The sequence below is a fragment of the Pongo pygmaeus genome, chromosome 17, assembly GCF_028885625.2.
Source record: "Pongo pygmaeus isolate AG05252 chromosome 17, NHGRI_mPonPyg2-v2.0_pri, whole genome shotgun sequence".
Lineage (NCBI taxonomy): Eukaryota > Metazoa > Chordata > Mammalia > Primates > Hominidae > Pongo > Pongo pygmaeus.
In genome coordinates, this window is record NC_072390.2 from 50,233,073 (window position 1) to 50,245,887 (window position 12,815).

Below are 12,815 nucleotides of genomic sequence, written 5' to 3' on the forward strand. Positions count from 1 at the left end.
TTATGCAGCTGGGTTCTCTGCATCTGGTGCCATGTTGCCTGCTTCCTTACTGTACATGTGGTGACAAACAAAAGGGAAGATGGAGCCTCTATGTTGAACATACCTGGCTTCCAGGTAGCCCTTTTCTATTGGCACAACTGCAGCATTCACTCCTTCATGCTTATCTATGTCTGCAGCTCATTTTTCTGGCTGCTTTTTTGTTGGAAAAGAAATTATTGGCCAGGCATGGTGGCTCACATCTGTAATCCCAGCATTTTGGGAGGCTGAGGCGGGTGGATGCCTTGAGGTCAGGAGTTCGAAACCAGACTGGCCAACATGGCAAAACCCCGTCTCTACTAAAAATACAAAAATCAGCCGGGCATGGTGGTGGGCACCTGTAATCCCAGCTACTCAGGAGGCTGAGGCATGACAATCACTTGAACCTGGGAGGCAGAGGTGAAGGTTGCAGTGAGCCAAGGTTGTACCACTGCACTCCAGCCTGGGCAACAGAATGAGACTTGTCTCAAAACAAAAAAAAAGAAAAAATAAATTATTTTAGGGCTGCTTTTTGTTAAAAGGGAAGCCTTGCTGAGGACTCTGTTGCCCTTACTATCTGCCTAAATAATTTCTTTCTAGCTCCTGTATCAAAATCTCAGCTCATGGGCCTAGGAGTTTCCCTCAGAGGGGGCCCAAGATAACAAACGGTCTGGCCATGAAAAATCAAAAAGACCCCGGCCTTCTGGCAGCATGCCAGGGCTGGTTTAGCCCTACCTAAGACAGGGCATTTCTAGGGCCACCCTGGCCTCTGGGTCCAGGGCTGTGGAAGGAGGGTGGTGGTGGTGAAGGCTGCTGGTGGAATTGTAACCACCCAATGAGTTCTTCATGCCCATTGAACAGAAAAAACCCATTCACTGAGACCACGGCATTGCCATAAAGAAAGAGTTTAATAGACACGAGGTTGTCCACACCACATGGGACATGGAGTTATTAATCAAATAGATCTCCTTGAAAACTCCAAGGCTAGGGTTTTAAAAAATAGTTTGGTGGGCCAGGAAGACCATTTCTGGGTAGGGCCACAGGACTAGCTGGTGGGAGTCAGTGGGGGTCAGAGATGCAAAAACCTGAAAAGACATATCAAAAAGCCAATCTTAGGTTCTACAATAGTGATGTTATCTGTGGGAGTAATTGGGGGAGTTGCAAATCTTGTGACTTCCGGAATAATGGCTGCAATGGCTAATGTCTATACCTTAGAAGAATTCAGGCTCCTCACATCCTCCTAATCTGGTGGCCTTTCATTAGCTTTAGGTTTAGTTTTGGGGAAGGGCTATTATCATTTAAACTATAAATGTCTCCCAAAATTAGCTTGGCCTATGCCTAGAAATGACTCAGGGCTGTTTGAAGGTTAAAGGCAAGACGGAAGTTGGTTAGATCACATCTCCTTCACCGTCATAATTTTCTCACTTAAAATTTTTGCAAAGGCAATTTCAGGATTAGAGTCCCCCAGCGACACCTCTCTGTCACTTCCAGGGTCCCAGGTCCTGCAGTCACGAAAACCAGTCTGTGATATGACATGTCCCTTTGCTCAAGGGAGGGCTACTTGGAGCTGCACACTGTGCTGAGTAAAAGAACAAGCGTGTCCAGGGGAAGTGATGAGGCTGCAGCCCCAGCTCACCTACTCTTCCTGGGCTTCATGTCCACCTCAGAAAGGCCCAGCTTTAAGGACATCAGCAGTAGTTGCTTGGGTTGAAAGCATACAGCCTGAGCCAACTTGTACACTGGGCATTGGGGAAGGGACATTGGCTCTGTGATTCCAATTCTTCCATCTCCACCCCATCTACTGGCTGCAGAACAGAGTTTCTTTCAGCATCTGGGAGACACTTTGTGGGTCCCAGGGGATTAGACACCCCATTAACCCAGGACAATGTCCTCTCACAGCAGAGCCCTTGCCACCCTCAAGAACACCCTCAGATGATGCAGAGTCCTCAAAGCCTGAGCCATGGGCTTGTTAGACATTATGTTCTTGGGCTCCACCCCAGACTCAATGCATCAGAAACTCTGGGGTTGCTTAAGTTTGTGTTAAAGGATACTTTTCAACAAAAGGTAAAATTATGATTCTAAGGCAGTTATAAAATCAACATTGTTAAAGATTTTATTCAACTCATTATTAGTGAGGAAAGTGAGGATAGCAAAGTCACCTGGTGTCCATCAAGCAGACCACCTGGAGGAAAAATTCTTTATTTAAGGAACTCAGAAGTAATTAGACTTTCCTATTTTCTAAAGCCAGCATCTGACACCAGGCTTCTTTCTAAAAAATGTATAAGTAACTAGGATTTCTAATGCATCTCCAGAATGCATGTATGTTGAAACTCATTGTGCAACGCTTGCCGACATCAAGGCACCAAATTACCTACGTGGCTAATATGGTCCAAATTACCCTTAAGCTCCCGCTTTAAGGTCCATAAATACCCCTAAGGAAAAATCCACCTTGGCACGCTCAGTCTTGTCTTGCTGAAGCGCCCTGCTGTACTCTGCTGCAGTGTTCTTTCTGTTTAATAAAACTTTCCACTTCAAACCTATTCTGCTGTCGGTACATTCTTTTACCATGTGTGAGCCAATCACTCTCCACTGCCAGGGCTCTGACACCTTGCCTGGCAGAAACCTGTAGGATGTTTCAACATGTTCAAGGGAGAATCCAAAGAATAGACACATTTATATATCGGGAATATTAAAATGAACTTACAAGTGGATCCCAAGCTGGTTTCTCCACATTGGCAGGGTCATCCCTTCACCAGAGAGAATTTATTTGCATGTCCATAGACAAGACTTATTTTGTTTGCTGTCGGTCATTTACAACTTATAGATTTGTAAAACAGCACACAGTGAGATACCCCCAAAGGGTGTAATCTAAACAATTCATAGTTTTCCATTAAATCACACATTTTCTCCTCAAGAATTTCCAGCTGAAATGATCCAACAGGATTTGGTCAGTCTGTGGCCTGGCCAGCTGGGGGCCACACCCTGACGGAGGCCCATAGCTCCTGATGAGCGGGAGAGGACGGGGGACTCTTGGAAAGAACGTAGGGTTCCCACAGTGAGGATTAGCATGGCTTTGTATAACCCATCTTTGAATGCCTCAGAACCCACTAGGAATAAGCAATTTACTGTTACTGAAGTCTGTGAAATAATTCGTTCCTAAATAAATTTGCTAGGGAATTGTGGGCTGTAATTACTGACAGACATTGCCAGACATTGAAGGTCTATCAAGCAAAAACCAAACAGAACCGACTAGAATTGCAGACAGATGCAAGACAGATGAAGAGGCAGGAGGAGGCTGCGTGGGACACAGCTGGGTGGTTTGCACGCTGTGTCCTCATCCTGCATTATCTTCTTCCAAGGCCCTGGCATAAACGAGCTCCAGGTGTGGAAGACAGAGGATGATGAAGGAGCTGGCTGAGGTGGCCCCTGAATTCAGATCCCCCTCCCCAAGGTGGTTCCTGAGGGGCACAGGGCCTGCTGGAGTTCAGCGGGGCTTCAAAGCAGACAGACCTGGAGTCCCTGTCCTGGCCCTGCCATATCCCCAAGTCAGTGACCCCAAAGTGAGCCTTGCACCCCCTAGGCCCTCACCACATGTGCTAATAGCGTTGGAAATAGTGACTTGAGGCCCCAGCTCTGTCCTGGCTCAAGAGGCACTCAGTTCCCTTCCTCTCACCAGTGTGATGGTACCTCTGAGTTGCCAGGGGAGCACTGGGCAGCCTGGCTCGCTGCAGCCTGCAGGAGGCGGGCAAATGTCAGAAGGTCCTGTGTTGGGGCTCCCCAATATCCAGGATCTCAAAAAGGTCTGGGTGGTGTTTGCTTCACTCTTGAGTGTAGCGTCACCCCTCAGGCCCTGGTTGTAGCATGGCTGGCAACTCCTTTGCCTATTATAGTGGATTCTGACCCAGTCTTTCTGCCCCTGCCCCTTCTCCCTCCACTCCACACACAACTGCTGTCAGCTAGACCAGTAACACTGGGCTGTAGGGTCTGTGCAGGCAACAAGCTAACAACATGGGGAAAGGCCACATACTTCGTCCTTGGGAATGTTGGCACCTAGTGCCCTGGTGGGCAGACAGCACATTCTCCCTGCAAGTTTGCTGATCAAATGCCCTTAGCAATAAACAAGAAATATGCTCACAGGCTGGCAGGGAAAATGGATGTGAAACAAATCATTGCAAATGACTAAGTAAGCAATTGACAACATGATAAGGACCACGAAGGAAAAATCTAGTATTCTGTGGGAGCCACGGTCTGAGCTGAGCAGGTGGTGAGTGGTCAGGTAGGCTTCCCTGAGGAAAGAGACTTACAGTGAAACCTGAAGGATAAGAAAGAGTTGGCTGGGGGGAAGAGCAGAAGAAAGAGTTCCAGGTGGAGGGACAATGTGTAGGCCCTGTAGTACAGCTCCACCATAGCTACTGCTCAGTTTGGATCCCCTCTGTGACTCCCAGGGACGCTGTCCAGCAAAGCCCACTCTCCTCTCCTGGGGCCCCATGCTAAGGCCAAGCCCTTCTGTCAGTTTTCTCACCTGCTGCTCTCCTTGAGCACTCAGGACCCAGCCAGATGAACTATTCTTGCCCCCAGAGCCTGTCCTGTGTTCTCAGCTTTGTGCTTTGCCTGGCGCTGCTGTTCTCCTGGAAATGCCCTTTTGCCTCCCCTCCACCTGCTAAAATCCTCCCCTTGGTTCCAGTTCTGGGTGAGATGGAACAAGCACATCCTGACCTGTCTATCCCACTGAAGGCAGCTGTAACCCTAGGCGGCATGCATGGAGCAGCCATCTGAAGACTCGGAAAAGTAAATAGCAGATGCATTTGGAAGAAAACCAAAGCCTGAAGTATCTCAGCACAAGCAGTGAGTTTACCACTCTTGTTCCTCTGAGATTCCCCTGCCTGGGCTCAAGGCACCCCAAAACCTGGATGTGGATTCAGGTAGGGATCTATCAAGCAGTTTGATTCCAGTCAGTCTCATCAGAGAATCCTTACCAATGGCATCCGCATCTGTGACACCAGCTGCCCATCAGCGGCCTCGATTTGTTTCCACAGTTTGCCGCTCCAAAGAGGGATATCCGTAACCTTCCAGTCTAGAGTCTTCCCAGCAGCAGAGCAGACAGCCAGGCCATTGGTGCCAGGTAAGAATTAGTTAACATGTAGCAAATTTCTTTACGGGGAGCATTGGCGAGGGCATTAGGACTGCAGTGAGTTCTGCCCACTGAGCAGAGTGATCATGTTCACTTATTGTTTTATGGAGATGGTGCTGAGGCTGAACACCTACAGCAGCTTTGCTTTAGGGTACATGGTTGGTGATAATATTTCCGCTAAGGGGATTGCTGCCAAGATGCTGCTAAGGAGAGGCCAACTGGCTCTTGAATACTCCATTTCCTTTTAAACGGAGAGATCTTTTAAGGCTCTTCTCACTTTTTTAGTCATTGAGTGAGTCGATACACCCCAAAATGGGGATGGCAGGCCAAAGAGTCACAAAGCATCCTCGCGTCAGGCGTTCAGTTCCAGCGAGAGCTTGGTCACAGCTGCCTCGAAACAAAAAAAAAGTTTATTTGGCTTTTCTTCCAGAAGGTGGCGCTGTTATACTAGGAACTGCCTCTGAGTAGTCCTGCAGCCATTAAATCTTTAATTAAATTGACTTATCTTTCTCTTGCTGTGATTCTTTGTCTCTGCTGGACCACCAGGTATTGTTTAGGTAGGTAAGAGGGGAAGCAAAAATGATACCAGAAGGAAGTGTGGAACATTAGAAATGAACAAGAATAGAAATGGCAAATATCTGGATAAGTATAATAGGTTATTCTTCTCTTGTTGAGTTCTTTAAAATATGTAAGACAATTAAAAGAAAAAATGTTTAACACCATTTAAAGAAGTTTCAAAGTATGTAGCTGTAATACATGAGACAATTACAACAAAAAGAGGAGGAAGGTAAGAAGATCCATATGATGGTAAGATTCTGATATTCCACTTGAAATGGTGAAATATTGATTCTAAATAGACTACAAAAAGTCAAATATGTATATCATAATCCTTAGAACACTGAAAAATTATACCAAGAGTTAATGCCAAAAATTCACTAGAGGCTGGGAGTGGTGGCTCACACCTGTAATCTCAACACTTTGGGAGGCTGAGGAAGGTGGATCACTTGAGGTCAAGAGTTTGAGACCACCCTGGCCAACATGGTGAAACCTCGTTTCTACTAAAATTACAAAAGTTAGCCGGGCATGGTGGTGCATGCCTGTAGTCCCAGCTACTTGGGAGGCTGAGGTGGGAGAATTGCTTGAACCTGGGAGGCAGAGGTTGCAGTGAGCCTAGATTGCACCACTGCACTCCAGCCTGGGTGACAGAGACAGACTCCGTCTCCAAAAAAGAAAAAAAGAAAAAAAAAAAACACACAATAACACACACGCTAGATAACTTAAACTAGAAGACTAAAAAGAAGTTTAAGTAAACCAAACAAAGGAAAGAAAAAAAAGGGGGAACTAAAAATACAGAAAAAAGCAGAAAATAAATAATAATTAGAAGGCCTGTATCCAAACATATCAATAATTACATTACATGTAAATGACATAAACACACCAATTAAAAGATAGAGATTGACAGAATGAATGTTATAAAAATGACTCAAGTACATGCTGTCTATAAAAAACTCTCTCCAAATATTATAGTATAGGTAGGTTAAAAAGAAAAACTATGAAAAAAAAAAAAAAAAAAAAACCCTGCACATTGAAGACCCCAACTGAAACAAAACTACTATGTTAATATCAAAGTAGACTTCAGAGCAAAGAAAACTACCAGGGTTAAAAAGGGATATTACATATTGGTAGAAAAGTTAATTCACTGGTACTGGCATAAAAACAGACACATAGAACAATAGAACATAATAGAGAACCCAGATATAAATCCATACATTTATAACCAACTCATCTTTGACAAAAGATCCCAGAATATGCAATAGGGAAAGGACAGTCTTTTCAATAAATGGTGCTGAGAAAACTGAATAACTAAATGCAGAAGAATGAAACCAGATCCCTATCTCTCACTATACACAAAAATCAAATAAAAAAGGATTAAAGATTTAAAAGGACTAAAACCTGAAACTATGAAACTACTAGAAGAAAACAGTGAGGAAAAGCTCCAGGCAATCAAAGCAAAAATAGACAATGGAGATTACATCAAGTTAAAAAGCTTCTGCACAACAAATGAAACAAGGTGAACAGGCAACCTACAAAATGGGAAAAAAATATTTGCAAACAGTCCGTCTGCCAAGAGAGTAATAACCAAAATATAAAAAGAGCTCAAACAACTCAATAGCATAAAACAAATAATCTGATTTTAAAATGGGTGTCTGGGCACTGTGGCTTACACCTATAATCCCAGCATTTTGGGAGGCCAAGGTGAGAGGATAGCTTGAGCCCAGGAGTTTAAGATCAGCCTGGGCAACATAGTAAGACCCTAGCTCTTAAAAAAAAAAAAAAAAAGTAGCTGGGTGTGGTGGCATGCACCTGTATTCCCAGCTACTTGGGAAGCTGTAGTGGAACATTTGAGCCTAGAAGGTTGAGGCTGCAGTGAGTAGTGATGATGCCACTGCACTCCAGCCTGGGTGAAAAGAACAAGACCCTGTGTCAGTTAAAAAAATATTTTAAAAGAGTAAAAACTATTAAAAATTTAAAAATAAATAAAAATCGGCAAAAGATCTGAACTGACATTTCTCAAAAGAAGATATACAAATGGCCAACAAGTATATGAAAAAATGTTCAACATCACTAATCATCAGGAAAGTGCAAATCAAAACCACAACGAGGTATCATCTTACCTTGGTTAAAATAGCTTGTACCAAAAAGGCAGGCAGTAACAGATGTTGACAAGGATGTGGAGAAAGGGGAACACTTGTACACTGTTGGTGGGAAGGTAAATTAGCACAGCCACTATGGAGATCAGTATAGAGATTCCTCAAAAAACCAAAAATAGAACTAACACATGATTCAGCAATTCCACTATAGGGTACACATCCAAAAGAAAGGAGGTCAATGTATCAAAGAGATGTCTGCCTTCTAATGTTTATTGCAGCACTATTTATAATATCCAGAATACAGAATCAACCTAAGTGCCAGTAATGGATGAATGGATAAAGAATATGTACATATACACAATGGAATATTATTCATCCATAAAAAGAGTGAAATCTTGCCATTTGCAACAACATGGATGGAACTGGAGGCCATTATGTTAAGTGAAATAAGCAAAGCATAGAAAGACAAACACTGCATGTTCTCACTTGTGGGAGCTAAAGAAGAGGATCTCATGGAGACGAAGAGTAGATGGGTGGTTACCAAAGGCTGGGGAGGGGAGAGGGGAAAGGGGAATGAAGGGGGAAATTAATGTAAATGTATTTATCACTACAGAATTTTACACTTAAAATGGTAAAGATGGTGAATTATACATGTATATTTTACCTCAATACACTTTTTTTTTTAAGAAAAAGAAAAATCAGGAAAGCAGTGGTTCTCCCAGCATGCAGCTGGAGATCTGAGAACGGGCAGACTGCCTCCTCAAGTGGGTCCCTGACCCCTGACCCCTGAACAGCCTAACTGGGAGGCACCCCCCAGTAGGGGCAGACTGACACCTCACACGGCCAGGAACTCCTCTGAGACAAAACTTCCAGAGGAACGATCAGACAGCAGCATTCGCGGATCACGAAATTCCGTGGTTCTGCAGACACTGCTGCTGATACCCAGGCAAACAGGGTCTGGAGTGGACCTCTAGCAAACTCCAACAGACCTGCAGCTGAGGGTCCTGTCTGTTAGACGGAAAACTAACAAACAGAAAGGACATCCACACCAAAACCCCATCTGTACATTACCATCATCAAAGACCAAAAGTAGATAAAACCACCAAGATGGGGAAAAAACAGAGCAGAAAAACTGGAAACTCTAAAAAGCAGAGCGCCTCTCCTCCTCCAAAAGAACGCAGTTCCTCACCAGCAACGGAACAAAGCTGGATGGAGAATGACTTTGACGAGTTGAGAGAAGAAGGCTTCAGATGATCAAACTACTCCGAGCTACAGGAGGAAATTCAAACCAAAGGCAAAGAAGTTGAAAACTTTGAAAAAACTTTAGACGAATGTATAACTAGAATAACCAATACAGAGAAGTGCTTAAAGGAGCGGATGGAGCTGAAAGCCAAGGCTCGAGAACTACGTGAAGAATGCAGAAGCCTCAGGAGCTGATGCGATCGACTGGAAGAAAGGGTATCAGTGATGGAAGATGAAATGGATGAAATGAATGAAATGAAGCGAGAAGGGAAGTTTAGAGAAAAAAGAATAAAAAGAAACGAACAAAGCCTCCAAGAAATATGGGACTATGTGAAAAGACCAAATCTGCGTCTGATTGGTGTACCTGAAAGTGACGGGGAGAATGGAACCAAGCTGGAAAACACTCTGCAGGATATTATCCAGGAGAACTTCCCCAATCTAGCAAGGCAGGCCAACATTCAGATTCAGGAAATACAGAGAACGCCACAAAGATACTCCTTGAGAAGAGCAACTCCAAGACACATAATTGTCAGATTCACCAAGGTTGAAATGAAGGAAAAAATGTTAAGGGCAGCCAGAGAGAAAGGTCAGGTTACCCAGAAAGGGAAGCCCATCAGACTAACAGCTGATCTCTCGGCAGAAACTCTACAAGCCAGAAGAGAGTGGGGGCCAATATTCAACGTTCTTAAAGAAAAGAATTTTCAACCCAGAATATCATATCCAGCCAAACTAAGCTTCATAAGTGAAGGAGAAATAAAATACTTTACAGACAAGCAAATGCTGAGAGATTTTGTCACCACCAGGCCTGCCCTAAAAGAGCTCCTGAAGGAAGCACTAAACATGGAAAGGCACAGCTGGTACCAGCCACTGCAAAATCATGCCAAAATGTAAAGACCATTGAGACTAGGAAGAAATTCCATCAACTAACGAGCAAAATAACCAGCTAACATCATAATGACAGGGTCAAATTCACACATAACAATATTAACCTTAAATGTAAATGGACCAAATGCTCCAATTAAAAGACACAGACTGGCAAATTGGATAAAGAGTCAAGACCCATCAGTGTGCTGTATTCAGGAAACCCATCTCACGTGCAGAGACACACATAGGCTCAAAATAAAAGGATGGAGGAAGATCTACCAAGCAAATGGAAAACAAAAAAAGGCAGGGGTTGCAATCCTAGTCTCTGATAAAACAGACTTTAAACCAACAAAGATCAAAAGAGACAAAGAAGGCCATTACATAATGGTAAAGGGATCAATTCAACAAGAAGAGCTAACTATCCTAAATATATATATGCACCCAATACAGGAGCACCCAGATTCATAAAGCAAGTCCTGAGACACCTACAAAGAGACTTAGACTCCCACACAATAATAATGGGAGACTTTAACACCCCACTGTCAACATTAGACAGATCAATGAGACAGAAAGTTAACAAGGATACCCAGGAATTGAACTCAGCTCTGCACCAAGTGGACCTAATAGACATCTACAGAACTCTCCACTCCAAATCAACAGAATATACATTTTTTTCAGCACCACACCACACCTATTCCAAAATTGACCACATAGTTGGAAGTAAAGCTCTCTTCAGCAAATGTAAAAGAACAGAAATTACAACAAACTATCTCTCAGACCACAGTGCAATCAAACTAGAACTCAGGATTAAGAAACTCACTCAAAACTGCTCAACTACATGGAAACTGAACAACCTGCTCCTGAATGACTACTGGGTACATAACGAAATGAAGGCAGAAATAAAGATGTTCTTTGAAACCAACAAGAACAAAGACACAACATACCGGAATCTCTGGGACACATTGAAAGCAGTGTGTACAGGGAAATTTATAGCAGTAAATGCCCACAAGAGAAAGCAGGAAAGATCTAAAATTGACACCCTAACATCACAATTAAAAGAACTAGAAAAGCAAGAGCAAACACATTCAAAAGCTAGCAGAAGGCAAGAAATAACTAAAATCAGAGCAGAATTGAAGGAAATAGAGACAAAAAAAACCCTTCAAATAATTAATGAATCCAGGAGCTGGTTTTTTGAAAGGATCAACAAAATTGATAGACTGCTAGCAAGATTAATAAAGAAAAAAAGAGAGAATAATCAAATAGACACAATAAAAAATGATAAAGGGGATATCATCACCGATTCCACAGAAATACAAACTACCATCAGAGAATACTACAAACACCTCTACGCAAATAAACTAGAAAATCTAGAAGAAATGGATAAATTCCTCGACAAGTACACTCTCCCAAGACTAAACCAGGAAGAAGTTGAATCTCTGAATAGACCAAACACAGGATCTGAAATTGTGGCAATAATCAATAGCTTACCAACCAAAAAGAGTCCAGGACCAGATGGATTCACAGCCAAATTCCACCAGAGGTACAAGGAGGAACTGGTACCATTCCTTCTGAAACTATTCCAATCAATAGAAAAAGAGGGAATCCTCCCTAATTCATTTTATGAGGCCAGCATCATCCTGATACCAAAGCCTGGCAGAGACACAACCAAAAAAGAGAATTTTAGACCAACATCCTTGATGAACATTGATGCAAAAATCCTCAATAAAATACTGGCAAACAGAATCCAGCAGCACATCAAAAAGCTTATCCACTATGATCAAGTGGGCTTCATCCCCAGGATACAAGGCTGGTTCAATATACACAAATTAATAAATGTAATCCAGCATATAAACAGAACCAAAGACAAAAACCACATGATTATCTCAATAGATGCAGAAAAGGGCTTTGACAGAATTCAATAACGCTTCATGCTAAAAACTCTCAATAAATTAGGTATTGATGGGACGTATCTCAAAATAATAAGAGCTATCTATGACAAACCCACAGCCAATATCATACTGAATGGGCAAAAACTGGAAGCATTCCCTTTGAAAACTGGCACAAGACAGGGATGCCTTCTCTCACCACTCCTATTCAACATAGTGTTGGAAGTTCTGGCCAGGGCAATTAGGCAGGAGAAGGAAATAAAGGGTATTTAATTAGGAAAAGAGGAAGTCAAATTGTCCCTGTTTGCAGATGACATGATTGTATATCTAGAAAACCCCATCGTCTCAGCCCAAAATCTCCTTAAGCTGATAAGCAACTTCAGCAAAGTCTCAGGATACAAAATCAATGTGCAAAAATCACAAGCATTCTTATACACCAATAACAGACAAACAGAGAGCCAAAGCATGAGTGAACTCCCATTCACAACTGCTTCAAAGAGAATAAAATACTTAGGAATCCAACTTACAAGGGATGTGAAGGACCTCTTCAAGGAGAACTACAAACCACTTCTCAATGAAATAAAAGAGGATACAAACAAATGGAAGAACATTCCATGCTCATGGGTAGGAAGAATCAATATCGTGAAAATGGCCGTACTACCCCAGGTAATTTATAGATTCAATGCCATCCCCATCAAGCTACCAATGACTTTCTTCACAGAATTGGAAAAAACTACTTTAAAGTTCATATGGAACCAAAAAAGAGCCCGCATCACCAAGTCAATCCTAAGCCAAAAGAACAAAGCTGGAGGCATCACGATACCTGACTTCAAACTATACTACAAGGCTATAGTAACCAAAACAGCATGGTACTGGTAACAAAACAGAGACATAGATCAATGGAACAGAACAGAGCCCTCAGAAATAACGCCGCATATCTACAACTATCTGATCTTTGACAAACCTGAGAAAAACAAGAAATGGGGAAAGGATTCCCTATTTAATAAATGGTGCTGGGAAAACTGG